This window comes from Zeus faber, assembly GCF_960531495.2.
Source record: "Zeus faber genome assembly, chromosome: 3".
In the NCBI taxonomy this organism is placed as follows: Eukaryota; Metazoa; Chordata; class Actinopteri; order Zeiformes; family Zeidae; genus Zeus; species Zeus faber.
The window spans coordinates 24,689,275-24,699,635 of NC_137190.1; positions in this window are offsets into that span (position 1 = coordinate 24,689,275).

Genomic DNA, 10,361 nt, shown 5'->3' on the forward strand with positions numbered 1-10,361 from the left:
CCACTATGGCCCTGTGCTGCTGACGAGAACCTCCTAATGCCTGGCTCAAAGGTATCGGACACAAGCTACTGTGCAGGGTGGCGGTGCGGGGTTGTTACCAGGTCACTTCAATCACTTAGATACATCCGTGATGCAGGATGTGCGCTGGTTCCAAACAATGACTCCTCATCCGCCAGTGCACAGGTCTTACGTCGGGACCACGGCCATCTGTTTGGAAAACCTGTCAGAAATTTGGGGGAAAAAACACCGACAAATAATCTTTATGGTCGTCGTAGAGGTTCTTGTTTATATTGTAGGCAGTGACAAATGATAAGGCTACACGTGATACCTGGACGAGGTCATGCTGTGACCCTCCACTGATTAATTTATTTTAAAACATTTTGAATTATGATTAAGATTTCACTTTATAATGCATTTCCATGGAAATTTATTTTTCGTCCAGATCCAGAACAGCAGGGTGGGCAGGTACACGCGGGTAACGTGACATCTCACGTTCATCCCAAGGGTGTGAATTATTTCTCAATGCTACTCTGCCATGAAAGATTCTAATTGTCTTGAGAAACACAATTGAATGGGATGTGAAACGTTTAAAAGAAAAAAAAAAGTAATATTCATTATTTCAAGTATGGTACAGCACATAACGTATGGCATGTCAACACCACTGACTCTACACAAACGCACCTAGTCAGTGTGATGAAGTGGAGTCAGATCTACACGACGACAAACTGATTGTGTGGGTTTGGTCTGTCAAACCTTTTTTAATCTTCACTATTTTATAATATACCTATTTGGGGAAATTCCTGCCTCATTTGTAGGTGTGTGAGCTTACATGACTTATTTGAAATAATCATCACTTGAAGCATTATTGATTTCCATTTCCATCCCAATGTTGACTTGAAGATAACAAAAAAATAACATTATTTTGTGCAGTATGAAAAAAAGCAAAAAGCAAAATGCACAGCTTTGTCATTTCAATGAATAGAGGTTAGAAAAAATATTTTGCTTATACATACATGAAAAAAACAAAACAAAAGCAAGGATTTATTCAATACGTAGAGATATATAGGGGTGAAGGATTAAAGTCGATTTGAAATGGCTTCTTTATCTTGACATTTGGCAATTCTTGTTTCGTCACAAACAAATGGGGGGAACTTCAGCGCTCAAAGAAAGTATTTGGGGAAAAGGGCTTTTAATATTATCTGTTATTTATCATGTATTTAAATTGTATTTTGTATTGTTTTTACAGATTGCTACAGCCTAGCTGCCCAGATCACCCTTGAAAAAGATGAGATTTTCCTGAAAGGTCAAATAGAATAAAATAACTAATATCATTTCTTATGTATTTTGAGCTTTGTGTAAAAATACACGTGTCTTGCATTGCAAGGATCGTATGTCTGTTGACTGGCTCCAAAAGCAGAGATTGTCATTGACATGGACACTTTTTCCAGTTAAATCTACAGTTTATCAGTCCTCGTCGGCGTCTGAATCCTCCACAAATGCTTTTTGGGGTAAGGGCTTCCCAGATTCATGTATGCACAGCAAGCCCAGACCGCAAAAAGATTCGTGACGGACAATCCTCACAGCTCCACATCCAGAGACTAAAAAGCCCAGGTCCTCCTCATGTGTTTCCAGATAGATCATCAGAATCAATGAATTTGATTCTGATGATTTTTTTTTTTTTTTTTATCCACCCACGAATTAGCAGTTTCGGGAGTAAATCCGTTTTGGTTTTGTTTGGTTTTTTTTTTTTTTAAGATAACGCACACTTGAACTGATGTTTCTTCACAAATGATGGAGGTACGGGCGATACCTCGTTGCCCGACAGCAGTGGATGGAGCGGCACTTTTGCTCCATCAACAGAGTAGAAGGACCGACCACGAATCTGACTGGCCGAGACAAGTCGGCGTCCGCCAATCGGCACCCCGCGTTACAACCTGGCTGGGCGGGCCTTCGGATGGGGACAAATAAACGCCAGCGATGGCGAGTTCGACTCTTCCTTGGGAATCAGTTCTTGACGAGTCGCTCAGTGAAAAATACAAAAATTAAAATAATATTAAAGGGAAAAAAAAAAAAAAAAAGAGTCGTTCGATTTTCGGTTGGTGTAACGCACGAACGAGGGTCAGAGAAGTCGGTTGGGTTGAGTTGTGAGCGTTCCGCAATCCGAAACCCCCCCCCCCCCCCCCAAAAAAAAATAAAACCCCTATTCATGTTGGTGGACGGCGAAGTGTAAATCAGTCGCTGTCGATGCGGGTGATGTCAAATCCCTCGGCCGCTTTTGCCTTGGACTTGAATTGGATCCTCGGCGATGATCTTCAGTTTGGGGGATCGAAGACTCGGGGGGGGGGGGGGTCCCTTTTCGAACGAATCGTTCGCGAGTCTTACGTCACTACGGAACGCACTATTCGTGTGAAGGGGAATTAGGAGCAGAGCGTTTTAGAGGCGCGGTGTGTTCTCAAGGCAAGGAGCAGAGACAAAGTCACAAGACGTGACATCAGACGAGCAAAAAAAAAAAAAGGAATAAAATGTTTTTCACATTTTTATTTTTTCCCGGTTTTAGTCGCGTCATTTGCCATTCGCTGCTCTGCATTTTTGCATGGATCTCCGTGAAACGGGCTGTGGAAAACACGGTCTCCCGACCCCACCCCTCGCTCCGCTGTCACGGGCCGGTCCGGCCTTGTGATTGGCGGGCGCGGATCCGGTCGGTCACGATTCTCCCCATCTGTCTCGAGCGCACCGGAGCCAGACACCGTTGACGCAGCACGCGCGTTACTCAGCAGTCACGACTCGACGCCGCGTCGCCTCCGCGCGCGGAAAACATGCAGGACTGGGAACGTGGTTGTATGGAATCCCATCTCAGGGGGGGGGGTCCTATCTGCGGGGACAATATGTCCGCCACTGCACATGCATGAATACAAATAATTATAAGCACAATCACACCCCACCCCCCCAGCATCGCAAAAAAAACAACAACCAAAAAAACATTATTAGAGTAAATGCGAAGCCCCATAATGACCACACACTGGAAACAATACTCGACACTACAGCTTGTACGTATGTGTGGTGTGGAGACCGGTGTGGCCACTGATCAGGACCCCCCCCCCCACCCCCCACCTCGGAATTTGTCCGGTGGAAGAGAAGAAAGAGGAGGGGGGGGGGGGGGGGGGGGGCGGTTGCCAAAGTGTGGAGCATTTCAGCACCACCACCCGTGGACAGCTCCACACCATCCACCGCTGAGCATCCCATCCCGCACTCAAAACGCTCGGAACCAGAATAATCCCTTTAAAGTTGATTTAGGCCCCGGGTCCCTCCATTCACTAAGAGCTGCGAGCTGTGATTGGGACGACCAAAAAAAAAAAAAAAAAAAAAAAAAAAAAAGAGGGTGGATTCGGGAACTGATGATGCCTTTTGTCAAATGTGAGGGTTCGCCCGCGGAGCCTCGTTTCGCGAACCCGCTCGAAGCGTCGGACGCACGGATCACGGAGGTCCCCCCCCCCCCCCCCCCCCTCCCCCTCCCCCTCCACGCGGGCGCTGACGAACGTCGCTCCCAGCGCCCGTTTCCTCGCTCCCACCGCGCACGCCTCGAACAGAAAGTAACGGCGGCACTGCGCGTCGCCTCCGCCGCGTCACAAAACTCACCGTTGCGGCGCCGGAGCCTTCCGGAGCAGGGAGAGTGTCACAGAGACGCGCGGCCGCTTTCCCACCGTCTCGGAAAAAAAAAAAAAAAAAAAAACACCAAAAGAAGAAGAAGAAGAAGAAGAAGAAGAAGAAGAAGAAATCACCCGGTGCGTGGCTCCTCTCGCCGGGTGCACTGTACTCTTGAATGGCGTGCCTTTTATACGCGTGATGCCCCCTATCTATTTCTGGATCACGATCCAACCCCCTTTCTATTTTTAGCCATGCGCGTGATGAAAAAAGAGAAGCTCGCAGAGGTTCCTTGGAGGAATTTCGAGCGCGCGTAGGCAGGAACTGGCGCGCGTCCACGCGTCCTGCTCGGCACTGACTGTATCGGGCGCGTGGCCGACGCCACAACGCACAGTTGCCCCCCCCCCCCCCCCCCTCCCGCCCCCCCCACCCCCAAATTAAAATGTATAGTGATAAAAAGGATGTAGTGATAAAAGTTTGCTGCAAAAGTAACTGTAATCTGACTGTGGACACCACCCCAACGGACGGACGGACGGACGGACACACACACACACACACACACACACACACACACACACACGGGCTCCACAACTTGTGCAATATTTTGTAACAACGCTGTAAACATTGGGATTTCACCCATCCGTTATTAGCCCTGTCCATACTACTGCATACATACAGTACTACCCATCCCGTGCAGAAATATCCCAAATACTGTATATCCATAGCTATACCCCAAATGATCTTTAACTGGGGCCTAGAGTACATTCTGTACATTCTGTCTTTATTGTATATATTTATATATATATATATTTTTTTTTTTTCCTCTCTCTCACAAGACAACCCCCCCCTCGCCCACCGCACAGGTTCTGCTTCTGGTTCCGAGCTCAAGGTGGAAAGCGCCGAGCGGCGATGGCAGAAGATGACATTTGTTGAGGAGATCACCCCGCGAGAGGGACGTGTTCCGCACACCGTGCGAGGGAGAGAGAGAGAGAGAGAGGGAGCGAGGAGAGAGAGAGAGAGAGAGAGAGAGAGAGAGAGAGGGGGAGAGAGGAGAGCAGCTAAACGGATATCATTCTCCCCGGGGCTGCGTCAGTTACTAGGTATTGACGTCACGTGAAGAATCTCCCTGCACTTTAGAGGTGATGCATGCCGGGAGACGCTGCTGGTGCAAACTGGTGAGGAACGGTTCGACCCCTCTCTTCAGATCCGGTTCTTGACGGGTCACCCGGTGGGGGGAAAGGAGTCCTTCAAACGGTCCGCGGCCCTTCCTTTTGATTCGGCCGTCGGATGCAGTAAGCTGGGGGGGGGGGGGGGGGGGGAGGACTCCCGACTTTGGAGTGGAGTTTTTCCAGTGGAGGCCTTTCGTTCTGCCACAAGGATGCATTATTCACACGGAGGAATGGAAAGTGTGGAAGTAAACCCAAATAGTGAACGACAAAAAAAAAAAACGCCTTCAAGATGATTTATATCAGCGGAACGTGGAGGGGCGAGTCAGCCGTATTTATATGAATTACGCCGAATGCCCGGGCCCTTTCATTGCCCCGGACTTTAATTCTGTCCCCGGTGATTATTTCAAGAGCCGCTCTTTCCCCGGAGTGACTCCCGACTCCCCAGTCGCTGAAAAGATCGGTTCAGCACGGAGGGCTCGCCCGCGCGTCGCGCCCCGCGAGCGTAAAACCCGTCTCCGTACGAACGGTACGGAGCACGAGACCCCCGGGCGCGTGCGCGTTTCTACCGAATGACGTTTTGCGTGTTTGCTTTGCGGGGGGGGGGGGGGGGGAGAGAGAGGGAGATGAGGAGAGAGAGAGCCAGAAGCGAGAGAGAGAGAGAGAGAGAAGAGAGAGAGATAGAGAGAGAGGGAGAGAGAGAGAAAGAAGAGAGAGAGAAGCGAGGGAGACGAGAGAGAAGAGAGAGAGAGGAGAGAGAGAGAAGAGAGAGAGGAGAGAGAGAGACAGAAGAGAGAGAGTGATAGAGAGAGAGAGAGATAGAGAGAGAGGAGAGAGAGAGAGACAGAAGAGAGATAGCGAGAGAGGGAAAGAGATTGATTTTTAAAGCATCTTTATTTTAACATTTTCTCTAGTTCACAGTTACAGACAATACAACAAACACACTTGGTTCACTAACAGAGTCCTACACGTTAAAAACAGACTGGAAGCACAGGTCGTCCTCCACCAGGGAACAGATGGCGTCGTTAAAACACCACAGCTTGATGAAGACGTCCAGACTCTTCATCAGTCTGTGAAAGTTAAAATCAATCAAGACTCTGGCCCTGACCAACGCTACAAACACTCTTCCTAAAACACTCTCCTTTCCCCTCAGTTTGTTCCTCCTCGTGAGGTAGATGGCCATCTTCGCTTCCCCTACTAGAAAATTAAGCAGTCGCCATTTCTCTGCGTTGGCCCTGTAGTATCTAGCCCCAAAAATAAAACAGTTTCTGGACCACTCCTCCTTAAAGAGCTTAAAACTTTCCTTTAAAAGACTAAAAAGCTCTAAAAGTCTGTCACACTCTGCAAAACAGTGAAACACGGACTCTGGCAGTTTGCAGAATGGACATTCATTTGCGACCGTGGGATTAAAAACAGAAACAAAGCTGTTGACAGCTATGGCTCCATGTAGGACCCTCCATTGGAGGTCCCCCGTAGAGAGAGATAGATAGAGAGAGAAAGAGAGAGAGAGAGAAGCGAGGGAGACGAGAGAGGGAAAAGAGAGAGAGAGGAGAGAGAGAGACAGAAGAGAGAGAGAGAGATAGAGAGAGAGAGAGATAGAGAGAGAGGAGAGAGAGAGAGAAGAGAGAGAGAGAGATAGAGAGAGAGAGAGATAGAGAGAGAGGAGAGAGAGACAGAAGAGAGAGAGAGATAGAGAGAGAGAGAGATAGAGAGAGAGGAGAGAGAGAGAGAGAGATAGAGAGAGAGGAGAGAGAGAGAGACAGAAGAGAGATAGAGAGAGAGATAGAGAGAGAGAGAGATAGAGAGAGAGGAGAGAGAGAGAGACAGAAGAGAGATAGAGAGAGATAGAGAGAGAGATAGAGAGAGATAGAGAGAGAGAGATAGAGAGAGATAGAGAGAGAGAGATAGAGAGAGATAGAGAGAGATAGAGAGAGAGAGATAGAGAGAGATAGAGAGAGAGAGATAGAGAGAGATAGAGAGAGATAGAGAGAGATAGAGAGAGATAGAGAGAGAGATAGAGAGAGAGAGAGAGAGAGAGATAGAGAGAGAGGAGAGAGAGAGAGAGAGATAGAGAGAGAGAGAGAGAGATAGAGAGAGATAGAGAGAGAGATAGAGAGAGAGAGATAGAGAGAGAGATAGAGAGAGATAGAGAGAGAGATAGAGAGAGAGAGATAGAGAGAGAGATAGAGAGAGATAGAGAGAGGAGAGAGAGAGAGACAGAAGAGAGAGAGAGAGACAGAAGAGAGAGAGAGACAGAAGAGAGAGAGAGACAGAAGAGAGAGAGAGAGGAGAGACCGCTTGAAAATCGCATGCGCGCGCCCGCACACGCCGTGGCCTCGTACCGCCAGCAACGGGGGCCCGGGGTGCGCGTGCGCGGGGCAGAATGCTGGAGCGCGTAGTAACCGAGCGGCGCGCGGCGGAGCGACGGTGCTATTTTTAACTCCACGCGCCTGCCCGGCTCTGCGGGTTTCTCCGTCCAAGACGCAAAACATCAACACGCAAACATGACGGAGCGGCCCGTGGCGGCTTGGAGGGGCGAGCGATGTCAAATGTTTGATCTGTATTTTTATATATATATATATATCTATCTTTTTCTTTTTTTAGTCCTGGCTAATAATACTCCATTGTTGAAAAATAAATTCATAAATAAATAAGCTGAGAGTACACCCCGTTGCTTCCCGCGGTGCAGTTCTTTGGAATGAATGCGTGGAAAAATAAATACACAACCCAAATGATTCCTCCAGCACAATCCGAGAGATTGCAACCGGTTGTACCCATCACAATCAATACGAATAGTCCCCCCCCCCGCCCCCCATTCTTGATCCAACACGCACCCACTTCACCGCTGCAGAACTAAGGGATATATATATATATATATATATATATATATATATATATATATATATATATATATATATATATATATATATATATATATATATATATATATATATATATTAACACGTTGTCCAGTGCTTTTAGAGATTTAGGTAACGGCGGAGCAAGAACATTGGGTATTTCCAAGCCTCGTCACCCCCACCCTCGCTCCCGCTTATGTGGGATTTTTGGTGGAGAACCAATAGGTTTACAGAACACTGTCAAGGTGGTGGCAGTCTCCCATGTGGAGGTGATCGATAAACAGCGGCCGGATTTGTTTCGACGTCCGTCCGACAGTTTCATCGGCCCTATGTGGGCATTCTGCACTGTGCACCATCAGGGGGGGGGGGGGGGGGGTCAAGGGCCAGCGATGTGGGACACCGCCCACAGATCACCACGTCCACCACGTCACCTCAGATCTGCACTAGTACTTCACATTGACAGCCACGGTGTCTTATATAGGGGGGGGGGGGCAAAACACCTGATCTTCTGAGGCTTTTTATTGTAAATACAATATTTCGACGGTGAAATGGTAGAATGGATGGAGCCTGTTTGGCCGATCAACCCGGAGGCTGCACGTCGGGGAGCCCGAATCGTGAACGGACGCGGAGCTGTCTGCGGTGCTGAAGTAACTCGCCGACACCGAGCCGACGCCGAGAAGCGGCGACCGCGCACTCCGCCACACAAACACATGCATAATTAAAAGGAACGAGGCGATGGAAAGAGATTGGAAAGGCAACAGTAAAATAATGCAGCACGCATTTAATAAACATTCAGTTTGAAGGTGTCAGCATGGGGTTGGAGAGCAGGAACATAACATTGCAATAACAATCACAACTATGGCTGCTTCACATGGATAGGCCCACTCAGTTATGAGTTCTTGCCAGGAAGCCTATACTATCTTACGCAACCATAGGACAATTATTATTTTTTTTTTTAATTCAACAAAACCATGCACAGGGGGGGGGGGGTAATCTGGGCATGTCCTTTCTGTTCAGCTTGATAAAAAAAAAAAAAAAGGCACAAAGGAGTCATGTTTAGTGCAGAAACAAACCCTTGAATGCCTCAGCTGCATAGAGCCGGACTCCCTCAGGACTCCTGCAGAGTCTGCACTCAATGGATAGGGAGCCTCACACACATCCGTTCAGCACTGTGCTCACTCACATGCCTATTACATAACAGAACAGGGCTCCCACTCCCACTCCCAGGCCCGATGCCCCTGACAAATCCACACACGCTTCTCTGCACACAAGCTATTTATACACTGTACCCAAGATGGGGCCCGGTCAGAAATACCACTGGAGTCAATTATTCATTGAGAAACATTCCCAAACAGATTGGTAGAGTGGCTTTGGTGGGACAGGAATAGATTTGGGGGTCTAACAATAATAATGGCCATTAGCAATGCAGTGGTTCCGAGCGGTGCTGAACCTAAAGGAGACAGGGGGGGGTGGAGGAGGGTGCAGCCGTGCAAATCTGCCTTCTCATGTGTTATGGTGGTATTTATAGTGCATGCACAGCGGCTTCTCTGCAACAGTCTTTTCCCGCTCCTGACAGGGTTCTAAATATAGTAGATTGCACTGTATACCTGTGCCATTTTTTGGCACTTATTTGGGGGGGGAACAAATAGGAGAAATTTTGACTTTTCCTCAGACTTACAGATGTTTATTTTTGGTGAACATACACACACGTGTGTTAATTCTTCTTATATATCATTTACAATGGTGAATTAACAAACTGCCAAAAAACCCAAGTACATTTCAGGGTTTTGTCAAGGCCGGTCGCTATACTTGTTTTATTGAGTACATTATGCTCTCAGTGGTGAAAGGAAATTGATATAGGACCAGTTCACCTACAAAACAGATCTCAAGATCCTCTGCATGTTGCAATGAAAGAAAAAGTACTTTAATCACTGGAGCTATTTAAGTACTGGACTTTTTAACCAGTGGAAGCCTTTTTTTTGGGCCAAGCATGTTTATTGCTAAAAAAAAAAAAAAGCTTATAACATTTAGGTCATTGTTGACCATCCCTGGTTGACACTGCGTCATAAAGCGCTTTGTACTGTAAATTAAGATGTACTCACCGTTGCACCTGAGGAGGAGGGGCGTACTTTGGTATGAGTGAGTCTTCCTTGTGGATTCACTCAGGATGTCTTCATCAAGACTTCGCTGCCATCTTTACCTCCACGGCCAAGAGACTCAAAGATATTTGGCCGGTATGAAATGCCAATTAACTCCATTGACTTGTCCCGAAGACAAATGATTCATTGATTATTTGCCAGAGCACTTTGGCGTCATCTAAAAATACATTCCTGAGACTAATTTCTTTGGATCGGTCATGAGCAGTATGTTATGCAGGCTTATCATTGGGTGCTGCGCCAAATAAACAACTCCCTTTATTCAAGTCAAATTCTTCGAAAACAAATGTATATTCGCAGAATGTCATTCGTTTCTCTCTAAAACTGGTGTCATGTGATGTAGGGGGTGAATGGCGTGGAGAGCTTCCCACTGAATGCTTCAGTAGCAGTCGACTTGACTGTGAACACAATCCAGTCGGCAAACACTGCACGCTTAGCCACCAAGGTCTTTACCGCGTGTCCACACACTTCCGCCTCCACGTACATTAGGAATCCACACAGTGAAAGATCCACGAAAGATCCGTCCTTTAAAACGCAGC